This window comes from Ranitomeya imitator, unplaced genomic scaffold (genome assembly GCF_032444005.1).
Source record: "Ranitomeya imitator isolate aRanImi1 unplaced genomic scaffold, aRanImi1.pri SCAFFOLD_51, whole genome shotgun sequence".
Lineage (NCBI taxonomy): Eukaryota > Metazoa > Chordata > Amphibia > Anura > Dendrobatidae > Ranitomeya > Ranitomeya imitator.
In genome coordinates this window covers 551,626-573,690 of record NW_027194033.1, presented here as the reverse complement: position 1 = coordinate 573,690, position 22,065 = coordinate 551,626, and positions in this window count along the sequence as shown.

Genomic DNA, 22,065 nt, shown 5'->3' with positions numbered 1-22,065 from the left:
GTTTTGTATCATCTGCAAATATCGATATTTTACTGTGTAAACCTTCTACCAGATCATTAATGAATATGTTGAAGAGAACAGGTCCCAATACTGACCCCTGCGGTACCCCACTGGTCACAGCGACCCAGTTAGAGACTATACCATTTATAACCACCCTCTGCTTTCTATCACTAAGCCAGTTACTAACCCATTTACACACATTTTCCCCCAGACCAAGCATTCTCATTTTGTGTACCAACCTCTTGTGCGGCACGGTATCAAACGCTTTGGAAAAATCGAGATATACCACGTCCAATGACTCACCGTGGTCCAGTCTATAGCTTACCTCTTCATAAAAACTGATTAGATAACATATACTCTATACCCTACACTCTATACCCTACACTCTATACCCTACACTCTATACCATACACTCTACACCCTACACTCTATACCATACACTCTACACCATACACTCTATAGCATACACTCTATACCCTACACTATACACTCTATACCCTACACTCTATACCCTACACTCTATACCCTACACTATACACTCTATACCCTACACTCTACACTTTATACCCTACACTCTATACCCTACACTCTATACCCTACACTCTACAACCTGCACTCTATACCCTACACTCTATACCCTACACTCTACACTCTATACCCTACACTCTATACCCTACACTCTATACCCTACACTCTACACTGTATACCATACACTCTATGCCCCACACTCTATACCCTAAACTCTACACTCTATACCATACGCTCTACACCATAAGCTCTATACCATACACTCTATACCCTACACTCTACACTCTATACCCTACACTCTATACCCTACACTCTATACCCTACACCCTACGCTCTATAAGCTACACTCTATACCGTACACTCTATACCCTACACTCTATAACCTACACTCTATACCTTACACTCTATACCCTACACTCTATACCCTACACTCTATACCCTACACTCTATACCCTACACTCTACACTCTATACCCTACACTCTATACCCTACACTCTATACCCTACACTCTATACCCTACACTCTACACTCTATACCATACACTCTATACCATACACTCTATACACTACACTCTATACCCTAAACTCTACACTCTATACCCTACACTCTATAACATACACTCTATACACTACACTCTATACCTTACACTCTATACCCTACACTTTGCACTCTACACCCTACACTCTACACTCTTCATTCTATACCCTACACTCTATACCCTACACTCTCTTCTCCACACTCTATACCCTACACTCTATACCCTACACTCTATACCCTACACTCTACACCCTACACTCTACACTCTATAGCCTACACTCTATACCCTACACTCTATACCCTACACTCTATACCCTACACTCTATACACTACACTCTACACTTTATACCCTACACTCTATACCCTACACTCTATACCCTACACTCTACACTCTATACCCTACACTCTATGCCCTACACTCTTTACCCTACACTCTACACTCTATACCCTACACTCTATACCCTACACTCTACACTTTAAACCCTACACTCTATACCATACACTCTATACCCTACACTCCATACCCTAAACTCTACACTTTATACCCCACACTCTATACCATACACTCTATACCCTACACTCTACACCTTATACTCTATACCCTACATTCTATCCCCTACACTCTACACTCTATACCCTACACTCTACACTCTACTCTATACCCTACACTCTATACCCTACACTCTACACTCTATACCCTACACTCTACACTCTACACCCTACACTCTATACCCTACACTCTATACCCTACACTCTATACCCTACACTCTAATCCCTACACTCTATACCCTACACTCTATACCATACACTCTACACCCTACACCCTACACTCTACACCCTACACTCTATACCCTATACCCTACACTCTATACCCTACACTCTATACCCTACACTCTATACCCTACACTATACACTCTATACCCTACACTCTACGCTTTATACCCTACACTCTATACCCTACACTCTATACCCTACACTCTACACCCTACACTCTAATCCCTACACTCTTATCCCTACACCCTACACTCTATACCCTACACTCTATACCCTACACTCTATACCCTACACTCTACACCCTACACTCTACACTCTACACTCTATACCCTACACTCTATACCCTACACTCTACACCCTGCACTCTGTACCCTACACTCTACACTCTTTACCCTACACTCTATTTCCTACACTCTATACCCTACACTCTATACACTACACTCTACACTTTATACCCTACACTCCATACCATACACTCTATACCCTACACTTTACAACCTGCACTCTATACTCTACACTCTATACCCTACACTCTACACTCTATACCCTACACTCTATACCCTACACTCTTTACCCTACACTCTACACTCTATACCCTACACTCTATACCCTACACTCTACACTTTATACCCTACACTCTATACCATACACTCTATACTTTATACCCAACACTCTATACCATACACTCTATACCCTACACTCTACACCTTACACTCTATACCCTACATTCTATCCGCTACACTCTACACTCTATACCCTACACTCTACACTCTACTCTATACCCTACACTCTATACCCTACACTCTACACTCTATACCCTACACTCTACACTCTACACCCTACACTCTATACCCTACACTCTATACCCTACACTCTATACCCTACACTCTAATCCCTACACTCTATACCCTACACTTTATACCATACACTCTACACCCTTCACCCTACACTCTACACCCTACACTCTATACCCTATACCCTACACTCTATACCCTACACTCTATACCCTACACTCTATACCCTACACTATACACTCTATACCCTACACTCTACGCTTTATACCCTACACTCTATACCCTACACTCTATACCCTACACTCTATACCCTACAATCTACACCCTACACTCTACACCCTACACTTTAATCCCTACACTCTAATCCCTACACTCTACACTCTATACCCTACACTCTATACCCTACACTCTATACCCTACACTCTACACCCTACACTCTACACTCTACACTCTATACCCTACACTCTATACCCTACACTCTATACCCTACACCCTACACTCTACACCCTACACTCTATACCCTACACTCTACACCCTACACGCTATACCCTACACTCTACACCCTGCACTCTGTACCCGACACTCTACACTCTTTACCCTACACTCTATACCCTACACTCTATAACCTACACTCTATACCCTACACTCTACACTCTATACCTTACACTCTATACCGTACACTCTATACCCTACACTCTAAACTCTATACCCTACACTCTACACTCTATACCCTACACTCTATAACATACACTCTATACCCTACACTCTATACCCTACACTCTATACCATACACTCTATACCCTACACTCTACACCCTACACTCTATAGCCTACACTCTATACCCTACACTCTAATCCCTACACTCTACACTCTATACCCTACACTCTATACCCTACACTCTATACCCTACACTCTATACCCTACACCCTACACTCTACACCCTACACTCTACACTCTATACCCTACACTCTACACCCTAGACCCTACACTCTATACCCTACACTCTACACCCTGCACTCTATACCCTACACTCTATACCCTACACTCTATACCCTACACTCTATACCCTACACTCTACACCCTACACTCTAATCCCTACACTCTAATCCCTACACTCTAATCCCTACACCCTATACCCTACACTCTATACCCTACACTCTATACCCTACACTCTATACCCTACACCCTACACTCTACACCCTACACTCTACACTCTATACCCTAAACTCTACACCCTACACTCTACACCCTACACTCTACACTCTATACCCTACACTCTACACCCTGCACTCTGTACCCTACACTCTACACTCTTTACCCTACACTCTATACACTACACTCTATACCCTACACTCTATACCCTACACTCTAAACTCTATACCCTACACTCTACACTCTATACCCTACACTCTATAACATACACTCTATACCCTACACTCTATACCCTACACTCTACACCCTACACTCTATACCATACACTCTACACCCTACACTCTATACCATACACTCTACACCATACACTCTATAGCATACACTCTATACCCTACACTATACACTCTATACCCTACACTCTATACCCTACACTCTATACCCTACACTATACACTCTATGCCCTACACTCTACACTTTATACCCTACACTCTATACCCTACACTCTACAACCTGCACTCTACAACCTGCAATCTATACCCTACACTCTGTACCCTACACTCTACACTCTATACCCTACACTCTATACCCTACACTCTATACCCTACACTCTATACCCTACACTCTACACTCTATACCCTACACTCTATAGCCTACACTCTACACCCTACACTCTATACCCTACACTCTACACTCTATACCCTACACTCTACACCCTGCACTCTGTACCCTACACTCTACACTCTGTACCCTACACTCTATACCCTACACTCTATACACTACACTCTATACCCTACACTCTATACCCTACACTCTACACTTTATACCCTACACTCTATACCATACACTCTATACCCTACACTCTACACTTTATACCCTACACTCTATACCATACACTCTATAACCTACACTCTATATCCTACACTATACACTCTATACCCTACACTCTACACTGTATACCATACACTCTATGCCCCACACTCTCTACCCTAAACTCTACACTCTATACCCTACACTCTACACCCTACACTCTATACCCTACACTCTATACCCTACACTCTATACCCTACACTCTATACCCTACACTCTACACTCTATACCCTACACTCTATACCATACACTCTACACCCTACACTCTACACCCTACACTCTACACCCTACACTCTACACCCTACACTCTATACCCTACATTATACACTCTATACCCTACACTCTACACTCTACACTGTATACCATACACTCTATGCCCCACACTCTATACCCTAAACTCTACACTCTATATCCTACACTTTACACCCTAAGCTCTATACCCTACACTCTATACCATACACTCTACACCCTACACTCTACACCCTACACTCTATACCCTACACTCTATACCCTACACTCTACACTTTATACCCTACACTCTATACCCTACACTCTATACCCTGCACTCTACACCCTGCACTCTACACCCTGCACTCTACACCCAACACTCTATACCCTACACTCTACACCCTACACTCTATACCCTACACTCTACACTCTATACCCTACACTCTATAGCCTACACTCTATACCCTACACTCTATACCCTACACTCTATACCCTACACTCTACACTCTATACCCTACACTCTATACCATACACTCTATACCCTACACTCTATACCCTACACTCTATACCCTACACTCTATACCATACACTCTATACCCTACACTCTATACCCTACACTCTATACCCTACACTCTACACCCTACACTCTATACCCTACACTCTATACCCTACACTCTATACCCTACACTCTAAACTCTATACCCTACACTCTACACTCTACACTCTATACCCTACACTCTATAACATGCACTCTATACCCTACACTCTATACCCTACACTCTATACCCTACACTCTATACCCTACACTCTACACTCTATACCCTACACTCTATACCATACACTCTACACCATACACTCTATAGCATACACTCTATACCCTACACTCTACACTCTATACCCTACACTCTATACCCTACACTCTATACCCTACACTATACACTCTAAACCCTACACTCTACACTTTATACCCTACTCTCTATACCCTACACTCTATACCCTACACTCTACAACGTGCACTCTATACCCTACACTCTATACCCTACACCCTACACTCTATACCCTACACTCTATACCCTACACTCTATACCCTACACTCTATAACATACACTCTATACACTACACTCTATACCTTACACTCTATACCCTACACTTTACATTCTACACCCTACACTCTACACTCTATTCCCTACACTCTATACCCTACACTCTATACCCTACACTCTATACCCTACACTCTATACCCTACACTCTAATGCCTACACTCTAATCCCTACACTCTACACTCTATACCCTACACTCTATACCCTACACTCTATACCCTACACTCTACACCCTACACTCTACACCCTACACTCTAATCCCTACACTCTAATCCCTACACCCTACACTCTATAACCTACACTCTATACCCTACACTCTATACCCTACACTCTACACCCTACACTCTACACCCTACACTCTATACCCTACACTCTATACCCTACACTCTATACCCTACACCCTACACTCTACACCCTACACTCTACACCCTACACTCTACACCCTACACTCTACACTCTATACCCTACACTCTACACCCTGCAATCTGTACCCTACACTCTACACTCTTTACCCTACACTCTATACCCTACACTCTATACCCTACACTCTATACCCTACACTCTACACTATATACCTTACACTCTATACCCTACACTCTATACCCTACACTCTAAACTCTATACCCTACACTCTACACTCTATACCCTACACTCTATAGTAACATAGTAACATAGTAACATAGTTAGTAAGGCCGAAAAAAGACATTTGTCCATCCAGTTCAGCCTATATTCCATCATAATAAATCCCCAGATCTACGTCCTTCTACAGAACCTAATAATTGTATGATACAATATTGTTCTGCTCCAGGAAGACATCCAGGCCTCTCTTGAACCCCTCGACTGAGTTCGCCATCACCACCTCCTCAGGCAAGCAATTCCAGATTCTCACTGCCCTAACAGTAAAGAATCCTCTTCTATGTTGGTGGAAAAACCTTCTCTCCTCCAGACGCAAAGAATGCCCCCTTGTGCCCGTCACCTTCCTTGGTATAAACAGATCCTCAGCGAGATATTTGTATTGTCCCCTTATATACTTATACATGGTTATTAGATCGCCCCTCAGTCGTCTTTTTTCTAGACTAAATAATCCTAATTTCGCTAATCTATCTGGGTATTGTAGTTCTCCCATCCCCTTTATTAATTTTGTTGCCCTCCTTTGTACTCTCTCTAGTTCCATTATATCCTTCCTGAGCACCGGTGCCCAAAACTGGACACAGTACTCCATGTGCGGTCTAACTAGGGATTTGTACAGAGGCAGTATAATGCTCTCATCATGTGTATCCAGACCTCTTTTAATGCACCCCATGATCCTGTTTGCCTTGGCAGCTGCTGCCTGGCACTGGCTGCTCCAGGTAAGTTTATCATTAACTAGGATCCCCAAGTCCTTCTCCCTGTCAGATTTACCCAGTGGTTTCCCGTTCAGTGTGTAATGGTGATATTGATTCCCTCTTCCCATGTGTATAACCTTACATTTATCATTGTTAAACCTCATCTGCCACCTTTCAGCCCAAGTTTCCAACTTATCCAGATCCATCTGTAGCAGAATACTATCTTCTCTTGTATTAACTGCTTTACATAGTTTTGTATCATCTGCAAATATCGATATTTTACTGTGTAAACCTTCTACCAGATCATTAATGAATATGTTGAAGAGAACAGGTCCCAATACTGACCCCTGCGGTACCCCACTGGTCACAGCGACCCAGTTAGAGACTATACCATTTATAACCACCCTCTGCTTTCTATCACTAAGCCAGTTACTAACCCATTTACACACATTTTCCCCCAGACCAAGCATTCTCATTTTGTGTACCAACCTCTTGTGCGGCACGGTATCAAACGCTTTGGAAAAATCGAGATATACCACGTCCAATGACTCACCGTGGTCCAGTCTATAGCTTACCTCTTCATAAAAACTGATTAGATAACATATACTCTATACCCTACACTCTATACCCTACACTCTATACCCTACACTCTATACCATACACTCTACACCCTACACTCTATACCATACACTCTACACCATACACTCTATAGCATACACTCTATACCCTACACTATACACTCTATACCCTACACTCTATACCCTACACTCTATACCCTACACTATACACTCTATACCCTACACTCTACACTTTATACCCTACACTCTATACCCTACACTCTATACCCTACACTCTACAACCTGCACTCTATACCCTACACTCTATACCCTACACTCTACACTCTATACCCTACACTCTATACCCTACACTCTATACCCTACACTCTACACTGTATACCATACACTCTATGCCCCACACTCTATACCCTAAACTCTACACTCTATACCATACGCTCTACACCCTAAGCTCTATACCATACACTCTATACCCTACACTCTACACTCTATACCCTACACTCTATACCCTACACTCTATACCCTACACCCTACGCTCTATAAGCTACACTCTATACCGTACACTCTATACCCTACACTCTATAACCTACACTCTATACCTTACACTCTATACCCTACACTCTATACCCTACACTCTATACCCTACACTCTATACCCTACACTCTACACTCTATACCCTACACTCTATACCCTACACTCTATACCCTACACTCTATACCCTACACTCTACACTCTATACCATACACTCTATACCATACACTCTATACACTACACTCTATACCCTAAACTCTACACTCTATACCCTACACTCTATAACATACACTCTATACACTACACTCTATACCTTACACTCTATACCCTACACTTTGCACTCTACACCCTACACTCTACACTCTTCATTCTATACCCTACACTCTATACCCTACACTCTCTTCTCCACACTCTATACCCTACACTCTATACCCTACACTCTATACCCTACACTCTACACCCTACACTCTACACTCTATAGCCTACACTCTATACCCTACACTCTATACCCTACACTCTATACCCTACACTCTATACACTACACTCTACACTTTATACCCTACACTCTATACCCTACACTCTATACCCTACACTCTACACTCTATACCCTACACTCTATGCCCTACACTCTTTACCCTACACTCTACACTCTATACCCTACACTCTATACCCTACACTCTACACTTTAAACCCTACACTCTATACCATACACTCTATACCCTACACTCCATACCCTAAACTCTACACTTTATACCCCACACTCTATACCATACACTCTATACCCTACACTCTACACCTTATACTCTATACCCTACATTCTATCCCCTACACTCTACACTCTATACCCTACACTCTACACTCTACTCTATACCCTACACTCTATACCCTACACTCTACACTCTATACCCTACACTCTACACTCTACACCCTACACTCTATACCCTACACTCTATACCCTACACTCTATACCCTACACTCTAATCCCTACACTCTATACCCTACACTCTATACCATACACTCTACACCCTACACCCTACACTCTACACCCTACACTCTATACCCTATACCCTACACTCTATACCCTACACTCTATACCCTACACTCTATACCCTACACTATACACTCTATACCCTACACTCTACGCTTTATACCCTACACTCTATACCCTACACTCTATACCCTACACTCTACACCCTACACTCTAATCCCTACACTCTTATCCCTACACCCTACACTCTATACCCTACACTCTATACCCTACACTCTATACCCTACACTCTACACCCTACACTCTACACTCTACACTCTATACCCTACACTCTATACCCTACACTCTACACCCTGCACTCTGTACCCTACACTCTACACTCTTTACCCTACACTCTATTTCCTACACTCTATACCCTACACTCTATACACTACACTCTACACTTTATACCCTACACTCCATACCATACACTCTATACCCTACACTTTACAACCTGCACTCTATACTCTACACTCTATACCCTACACTCTACACTCTATACCCTACACTCTATACCCTACACTCTTTACCCTACACTCTACACTCTATACCCTACACTCTATACCCTACACTCTACACTTTATACCCTACACTCTATACCATACACTCTATACTTTATACCCAACACTCTATACCATACACTCTATACCCTACACTCTACACCTTACACTCTATACCCTACATTCTATCCGCTACACTCTACACTCTATACCCTACACTCTACACTCTACTCTATACCCTACACTCTATACCCTACACTCTACACTCTATACCCTACACTCTACACTCTACACCCTACACTCTATACCCTACACTCTATACCCTACACTCTATACCCTACACTCTAATCCCTACACTCTATACCCTACACTTTATACCATACACTCTACACCCTTCACCCTACACTCTACACCCTACACTCTATACCCTATACCCTACACTCTATACCCTACACTCTATACCCTACACTCTATACCCTACACTATACACTCTATACCCTACACTCTACGCTTTATACCCTACACTCTATACCCTACACTCTATACCCTACACTCTATACCCTACAATCTACACCCTACACTCTACACCCTACACTTTAATCCCTACACTCTAATCCCTACACTCTACACTCTATACCCTACACTCTATACCCTACACTCTATACCCTACACTCTACACCCTACACTCTACACTCTACACTCTATACCCTACACTCTATACCCTACACTCTATACCCTACACCCTACACTCTACACCCTACACTCTATACCCTACACTCTACACCCTACACGCTATACCCTACACTCTACACCCTGCACTCTGTACCCGACACTCTACACTCTTTACCCTACACTCTATACCCTACACTCTATACCCTACACTCTATACCCTACACTCTACACTCTATACCTTACACTCTATACCGTACACTCTATACCCTACACTCTAAACTCTATACCCTACACTCTACACTCTATACCCTACACTCTATAACATACACTCTATACCCTACACTCTATACCCTACACTCTATACCATACACTCTATACCCTACACTCTACACCCTACACTCTATAGCCTACACTCTATACCCTACACTCTAATCCCTACACTCTACACTCTATACCCTACACTCTATACCCTACACTCTATACCCTACACTCTATACCCTACACCCTACACTCTACACCCTACACTCTACACTCTATACCCTACACTCTACACCCTAGACCCTACACTCTATACCCTACACTCTACACCCTGCACTCTATACCCTACACTCTATACCCTACACTCTATACCCTACACTCTATACCCTACACTCTACACCCTACACTCTAATCCCTACACTCTAATCCCTACACTCTAATCCCTACACCCTATACCCTACACTCTATACCCTACACTCTATACCCTACACTCTATACCCTACACCCTACACTCTACACCCTACACTCTACACTCTATACCCTAAACTCTACACCCTACACTCTACACCCTACACTCTACACTCTATACCCTACACTCTACACCCTGCACTCTGTACCCTACACTCTACACTCTTTACCCTACACTCTATACACTACACTCTATACCCTACACTCTATACCCTACACTCTAAACTCTATACCCTACACTCTACACTCTATACCCTACACTCTATAACATACACTCTATACCCTACACTCTATACCCTACACTCTACACCCTACACTCTATACCATACACTCTACACCCTACACTCTATACCATACACTCTACACCATACACTCTATAGCATACACTCTATACCCTACACTATACACTCTATACCCTACACTCTATACCCTACACTCTATACCCTACACTATACACTCTATGCCCTACACTCTACACTTTATACCCTACACTCTATACCCTACACTCTACAACCTGCACTCTACAACCTGCAATCTATACCCTACACTCTGTACCCTACACTCTACACTCTATACCCTACACTCTATACCCTACACTCTATACCCTACACTCTATACCCTACACTCTACACTCTATACCCTACACTCTATAGCCTACACTCTACACCCTACACTCTATACCCTGCACTCTATACCCTACACTCTACACTCTATACCCTACACTCTACTCCCTACACTCTACACCCTACCGTCTATACCCTACACTCTACACTCTATACCTTACACTATACACTCTATTCCCTACACTCCATACCCTACACTCTATACCCTACATTCTATACCCTACACTCTACACTCTATACCCTACACTCTATACCCTACACTCCATACCGTACACTCTATACCCTACACTCTACACTCTATACCCTACACTCTACACCCTAGACCCTACACTCTATACCCTACACTCTACACCCTGCACTCTGTACCCTACACTCTACACTCTTTACCCTACACTCTATACCCTACACTCTACAACCTGCACTCTATACCCTACACTCTATACCCTACACTCTATACCCTACACTCTATACCCTACACTCTACACCCTACACTCTAATCCCTACACTCTAATCCCTACACTCTAATCCCTACACCCTATACCCTACACTCTATACCCTACACTCTATACCCTACACTCTATACCCTACACCCTACACTCTACACCCTACACTCTACACTCTATACCCTACACTCTACACCCTACACTCTACACCCTACACTCTACACTCTATACCCTACACTCTACACCCTGCACTCTGTACCCTACACTCTACACTCTTTACCCTACACTCTATACACTACACTCTATACCCTACACTCTATACCCTACACTCTAAACTCTATACCCTACACTCTACACTCTATACCCTACACTCTATAAGATACACTCTATACCCTACACTCTATACCCTACACTCTACACCCTACACTCTATACCATACACTCTACACCCTACACTCTATACCATACACTCTACACCATACACTCTATAGCATACACTCTATACCCTACACTATACACTCTATACCCTACACTCTATACCCTACACTCTATACCCTACACTATACACTCTATACCCTACACTCTATACTTTATACCCTACACTCTATACCCTACACTCTATACCCTACACTCTATACCCTACACTCTATACCCTACACTCTACAACCTGCACTCTACAACCTGCAATCTATACCCTACACTCTGTACCCTACACTCTACACTCTATACCCTACACTCTATACCCTACACTCTACAACCTGCACTCTACAACCTACAATCTATACCCTACACTCTATACCCTACACTCTACACTCTATACCCTACACTGTATAGCCTACACTCTACTCCCTACACTCTATACCCTGCACTCTACACTCTATACCCTACACTCTATACCCTACACTCAACACCCTACACTCTACACCCTACACCCTACACTCTATACCCTATACCCTACACTCTATACCCTACACTCTATACCCTACACTCTATACCCTACACTCTATACCCTACACTATACACTCTATACCCTACACTCTACACTTTATACCCTACACTCTATACCCTACACTCTATACCCTGCACTCTACACCCTGCACTCTACACCCAACACTCTAAACCCTACACTCTATACCCTACACTCTATACCCTACACTCTACACTCTATACTCTACAGTATATACCCTACACTCTATACCCTACACTCTACACCTTACACTCTACACTCTATTCCCTACACTCTATACCCTACACTCTATACCCTACACTCTATACCCTACACTCTACACTCTATACCCTACACCCTACACTCTATACCCTACACTCTACACTCTATATCCTACACTCTATACCCTGCACTCTACACCCAACACTCTATACCCTACACTCTACACCCTACACTCTATACCCTACACTCGATAACCTACACTCTACACTCTATACCATACACTCTACACCCTACACTCTAATCCCTACACTCTACACTCTATACCCTACACTCTATACCATACACTCTATACCCTACACTCTATACCATACACTCTATACCATACACTCTATACCCTACACTCTATACCCTACACTCTACACCCTACACTCTATACCTTACACTCTATACCCTACACTCTATACCCTACACTGTAAACTCTATACCCTACACTCTACACTCTATACCCTACACTCTATAACATACACTCTATACCCTACACTCTATACCCTACACTCTATACCCTACACTCTATACCATACACTCTATACCATACACTCTACACTCTATACCCTACACTCTATACCATACACTCTACACCATACACTCTATAGCATACACTCTATACCCTACACTCTACACTCTATACCCTACACTCTATACCCTACACTATACACTCTATACCCTACACTCTACACTTTATACCCTACTCTCTATACCCTACACTCTATACCCTACACTCTACAACCTGCACTCTATACCCTACACTCTATACACTACACCTTACACTCTATACCCTACACTCTATACCCTACACTCTATACCCTACACTCTGTAGTCTACACTCTATAGCCTACACTCTACACTCTACTCTATACCCTACACTCTATACCCTACACTCTAATCCCTACACTCTACACTCTATACCCTACACTCTATACCCTACACTCTATACCCTACACTTTACACCCTACACTCTACACCCTACACTCTAATCCCTACACTCTAATCCCTACACTCTATACCATACACTCTACACCCTACACCCTACACTCTACACCCTACACTCTATACCCTATACCCTACACTCTATACCCTACACTCTACACCATACACTCTATACCCTATACCCTACAATCTATACCCTACACTCTATACCCTACACTCTATACCCTACACTCTATACCCTACACTCTACACTCTATACCCTACACTCTATACCATACACTGTATACCCTACACTCTATACCCTACACTCTATACCCTACACTTTACACTCTATACAATACACTCTACATTCTATACCCTACACTCTAAACTCTACACTCTATAGCCTACACTCTATACCCTACACTCTATACCCTACACTCTACACTTTATACCCTGCACTCTATACCATACACTCTATACCCTACACTCTACACTTTATACCCTACAGTCTATACCATACACTCTATACCCTACACTCTATACCCTACACTATACACTCTATACCCTACACTCTACACTGTATACCATACACTCTATGCCCCACACTCTCTACCCTAAACTCTACATTCTATACCCTACACTCTGCACCCTAAGCTCTATACCATACACTCTATACCCTACACTCTATACCCTACACTCTATACCCTACACTCTATACCTTACACCCTACGCTCTATACGCTACACTCTATAACCTACACTCTATACCCTACACTCTATACCCTACACTCTATACCCTACACTCTACACTCTATACCCTACACTCTATACCATACACTGTATACCCTACACTCTATACCCTACACTCTATACCCTACACTTTACACTCTATACAATACACTCTACATTCTATACCCTACACTCTAAACTCTACACTCTATAGCCTACACTCTATACCCTACACTCTATACCCTACACTCTACACTTTATACCCTGCACTCTATACCATACACTCTATACCCTACACTCTACACTTTATACCCTACAGTCTATACCATACACTCTATACCCTACACTCTATACCCTACACTATACACTCTATACCCTACACTCTACACTGTATACCATACACTCTATGCCCCACACTCTCTACCCTAAACTCTACATTCTATACCCTACACTCTGCACCCTAAGCTCTATACCATACACTCTATACCCTACACTCTATACCCTACACTCTATACCCTACACTCTATACCTTACACCCTACGCTCTATACGCTACACTCTATAACCTACACTCTATACCCTACACTCTATTTCCTACACTCTATACCCTACACTCTATACACTACACTCTACACTTTATACCCTACACTCCATACCATACACTCTATACCCTACACTTTACAACCTGCACTCTATACTCTACACTCTATACCCTACACTCTACACTCTATACCCTACACTCTATACCCTACACTCTTTACCCTACACTCTACACTCTATACCCTACACTCTATACCCTACACTCTACACTTTATACCCTACACTCTATACCATACACTCTATACTTTATATCCAACACTCTATACCATACACTCTATACCCTACACTCTACACCTTACACTCTATACCCTACATTCTATCCGCTACACTCTACACTCTATACCCTACACTCTACACTCTACTCTATACCCTACACTCTATACCCTACACTCTACACTCTATACCCTACACTCTACACTCTACACCCTACACTCTATACCCTACACTCTATACCCTACACTCTATACCCTACACTCTAATCCCTACACTCTATACCCTACACTTTATACCATACACTCTACACCCTTCACCCTACACTCTACACCCTACACTCTATACCCTATACCCTACACTCTATACCCTACACTCTATACCCTACACTCTATACCCTACACTATACACTCTATACCCTACACTCTACGCTTTATACCCTACACTCTATACCCTACACTCTATACCCTACACTCTATACCCTACACTCTACACCCTACACTCTACACCCTACACTTTAATCCCTACACTCTAATCCCTACACTCTACACTCTATACCCTACACTCTATACCCTACACTCTATACCCTACACTCTACACCCTACACTCTACACTCTACACTCTATACCCTACACTCTATACCCTACACTCTATACCCTACACCCTACACTCTACACCCTACACTCTATACCCTACACTCTACACCCTACACGCTATACCCTACACTCTACACCCTGCACTCTGTACCCTACACTCTACACTCTTTACCCTACACTCTATACCCTACACTCTATACCCTACACTCTATACCCTACACTCTACACTCTATACCTTACACTCTATACCGTACACTCTATACCCTACACTCTAAACTCTATACCCTACACTCTACACTCTATACCCTACACTCTATAACATACACTCTATACCCTACACTCTATACCCTACACTCTATACCATACACTCTATACCCTACACTCTACACCCTACACTCTATAGCCTACACTCTATACCCTACACTCTAATCCCTACACTCTACACTCTATACCCTACACTCTATACCCTACACTCTATACCCTACACCCTACACTCTACACCCTACACTCTACACTCTATACCCTACACTCTACACCCTAGACCCTACACTCTATACCCTACACTCTACACCCTGCACTCTATACCCTACACTCTATACCCTACACTCTATACCCTACACTCTATACCCTACACTCTACACCCTACACTCTAATCCCTACACTCTAATCCCTACACTCTAATCCCTACACCCTATACCCTACACTCTATACCCTACACTCTATACCCTACACTCTATACCCTACACCCTACACTCTACACCCTACACTCTACACTCTATACCCTAAACTCTACACCCTACACTCTACACCCTACACTCTACACTCTATACCCTACACTCTACACCCTGCACTCTGTACCCTACACTCTACACTCTTTACCCTACACTCTATACACTACACTCTATACCCTACACTCTATACCCTACACTCTAAACTCTATACCCTACACTCTACACTCTATACCCTACACTCTATAACATACACTCTATACCCTACACTCTATACCCTACACTCTACACCCTACACTCTATACCATACACTCTACACCCTACACTCTATACCATACACTCTACACCATACACTCTATAGCATACACTCTATACCCTACACTATACACTCTATACCCTACACTCTATACCCTACACTCTATACCCTACACTATACACTCTATGCCCTACACTCTACACTTTATACCCTACACTCTATACCCTACACTCTACAACCTGCACTCTACAACCTGCAATCTATACCCTACACTCTGTACCCTACACTCTACACTCTATACCCTACACTCTATACCCTACACTCTATACCCTACACTCTATACCCTACACTCTACACTCTATACCCTACACTCTATAGCCTACACTCTACACCCTACACTCTATACCCTGCACTCTATACCCTACACTCTACACTCTATACCCTACACTCTACTCCCTACACTCTACACCCTACCGTCTATACCCTACACTCTACACTCTATACCTTACACTATACACTCTATTCCCTACACTCTATACCCTACACTCTATACCCTACATTCTATACCCTACACTCTACACTCTATACCCTACACTCTATACCCTACACTCCATACCGTACACTCTATACCCTACACTCTACACTCTATACCCTACACTCTACACCCTAGACCCTACACTCTATACCCTACACTCTACACCCTGCACTCTGTACCCTACACTCTACACTCTTTACCCTACACTCTATACCCTACACTCTACAACCTGCACTCTATACCCTACACTCTATACCCTACACTCTATACCCTACACTCTATACCCTACACTCTACACCCTACACTCTAATCCCTACACTCTAATCCCTACACTCTAATCCCTACACCCTATACCCTACACTCTATACCCTACACTCTATACCCTACACTCTATACCCTACACCCTACACTCTACACCCTACACTCTACACTCTATACCCTACACTCTACACCCTACACTCTACACCCTACACTCTACACTCTATACCCTACACTCTACACCCTGCACTCTGTACCCTACACTCTACACTCTTTACCCTACACTCTATACACTACACTCTATACCCTACACTCTATACCCTACACTCTAAACTCTATACCCTACACTCTACACTCTATACCCTACACTCTATAACATACACTCTATACCCTACACTCTATACCCTACACTCTACACCCTACACTCTATACCATACACTCTACACCCTACACTCTATACCATACACTCTACACCATACACTCTATAGCATACACTCTATACCCTACACTATACACTCTATACCCTACACTCTATACCCTACACTCTATACCCTACACTATACACTCTATACCCTACACTCTATACTTTATACCCTACACTCTATACCCTACACTCTATACCCTACACTCTATACCCTACACTCTATACCCTACACTCTACAACCTGCACTCTACAACCTGCAATCTATACCCTACACTCTGTACCCTACACTCTACACTCTATACCCTACACTCTATACCCTACACTCTACAACCTGCACTCTACAACCTGCAATCTATACCCTACACTCTATACCCTACACTCTACACTCTATACCCTACACTGTATAGCCTACACTCTACACCCTACACTCTATACCCTGCACTCTACACTCTATACCCTACACTCTATACCCTACACTCAACACCCTACACTCTACACCCTACACCCTACACTCTATACCCTATACCCTACACTCTATACCCTACACTCTATACCCTACACTCTATACCCTACACTCTATACCCTACACTATACACTCTATACCCTACACTCTACACTTTATACCCTACACTCTATACCCTACACTCTATACCCTGCACTCTACACCCTGCACTCTACACCCAACACTCTAAACCCTACACTCTATACCCTACACTCTATACCCTACACTCTACACTCTATACCCTACAGTATATACCCTACACTCTATACCCTACACTCTACACCTTACACTCTACACTCTATTCCCTACACTCTATACCCTACACTCTATACCCTACACTCTATACCCTACACTCTACACTCTATACCCTACACCCTACACTCTATACCCTACACTCTACACTCTATATCCTACACTCTATACCCTGCACTCTACACCCAACACTCTATACCCTACACTCTACACCCTACACTCTATACCCTACACTCGATAACCTACACTCTACACTCTATACCATACACTCTATACCCTACACTCTATACCATACACTCTATACCATACACTCTATACCCTACACTCTATACCCTACACTCTACACCCTACACTCTATACCTTACACTCTATACCCTACACTCTATACCCTACACTGTAAACTCTATACCCTACACTCTACACTCTATACCCTACACTCTATAACATACACTCTATACCCTACACTCTATACCCTACACTCTATACCCTACACTCTATACCATACACTCTATACCATACACTCTACACTCTATACCCTACACTCTATACCATACACTCTACACCATACACTCTATAGCATACACTCTATACCCTACACTCTACACTCTATACCCTACACTCTATACCCTACACTATACACTCTATACCCTACACTCTACACTTTATACCCTACTCTCTATACCCTACACTCTATACCCTACACTCTACAACCTGCACTCTATACCCTACACTCTATACCCTACACCTTACACTCTATACCCTACACTCTATACCCTACACTCTATACCCTACACTCTGTAGTCTACACTCTATAGCCTACACTCTACACTCTACTCTATACCCTACACTCTATACCCTACACTCTAATCCCTACACTCTACACTCTATACCCTACACTCTATACCCTACACTCTATACCCTACACTTTACACCCTACACTCTACACCCTACACTCTAATCCCTACACTCTAATCCCTACACTCTATACCATACACTCTACACCCTACACCCTACACTCTACACCCTACACTCTATACCCTATACCCTACACTCTATACCCTACACTCTACACCATACACTCTATACCCTATACCCTACAATCTATACCCTACACTCTATACCCTACACTCTATACCCTACACTCTATACCCTACACTCTACACTCTATACCCTACACTCTATACCATACACTGTATACCCTACACTCTATACCCTACACTCTACACTCTATATCCTACACTCTATACCCTACACTTTACACTCTATACAATACACTCTACATTCTATACCCTACACTCTAAACTCTACACTCTATAGCCTACACTCTATACCCTACACTCTATACCCTACACTCTACACTTTATACCCTACACTCTATACCATACACTCTATACCCTACACTCTATACCCTACACTATACACTCTATACCCTACACTCTACACTGTATACCATACACTCTATGCCCCACACTCTCTACCCTAAACTCTACATTCTATACCCTACACTCTGCACCCTAAGCTCTATACCATACACTCTATACCCTACACTCTATACCCTACACTCTATACCCTACACTCTATACCTTACACCCTACGCTCTATACGCTACACTCTATAACCTACACTCTATACCCTACACTCTATACCCTACACTCTATACCCTACACTCTACACTCTATACCCTACACTCTATACCCTACACTCTATACCCTACACTCTACACTCTATACCATACACTCTATACCATACAATCTATACACTACACTCTATACCCTAAACTCTACACTCTATACCCTACACTCTATAACATACACTCTATACACTACACTCTATATCTTACACTCTATACCCTACACTTTGCACTCTACACCCTACACTCTACACTCTACATTCTATACCCTACACTCTATACTCCACACTCTATACCCTACACTCTATACCCTACACTCTATACCCTACACTCTATACCCTACACTTTATACCCTACACCCTATACCATACACTCTATACCCTACACTCTACAACCTGCACTCTATACCCTACACTCTATACCCTACACCCTACACTTTATACCCTACACTCTATACCCTACACTCTATACCCTACACTCTACACCCTACACTCTACACTCTACACTCTATACCCTACACTCTACACCCTGCACTCTGTACCCTACACTCTACACTCTTTACCCTACACTCTATACCCTACACCCTACACTTTATACCCTACACTCTATACCCTACACTCTATACCCTACACTCTATACCCTACACTCTACACCCTACACTCTACACTCTACACTCTATACCCTACACTCTACACCCTGCACTCTGTACCCTACACTCTACACTCTTTACCCTACACTCTATACCCTACACTCTACACTTTATACCCTACACTCTATACCATACACTCTATACCCTACACTCTACACTT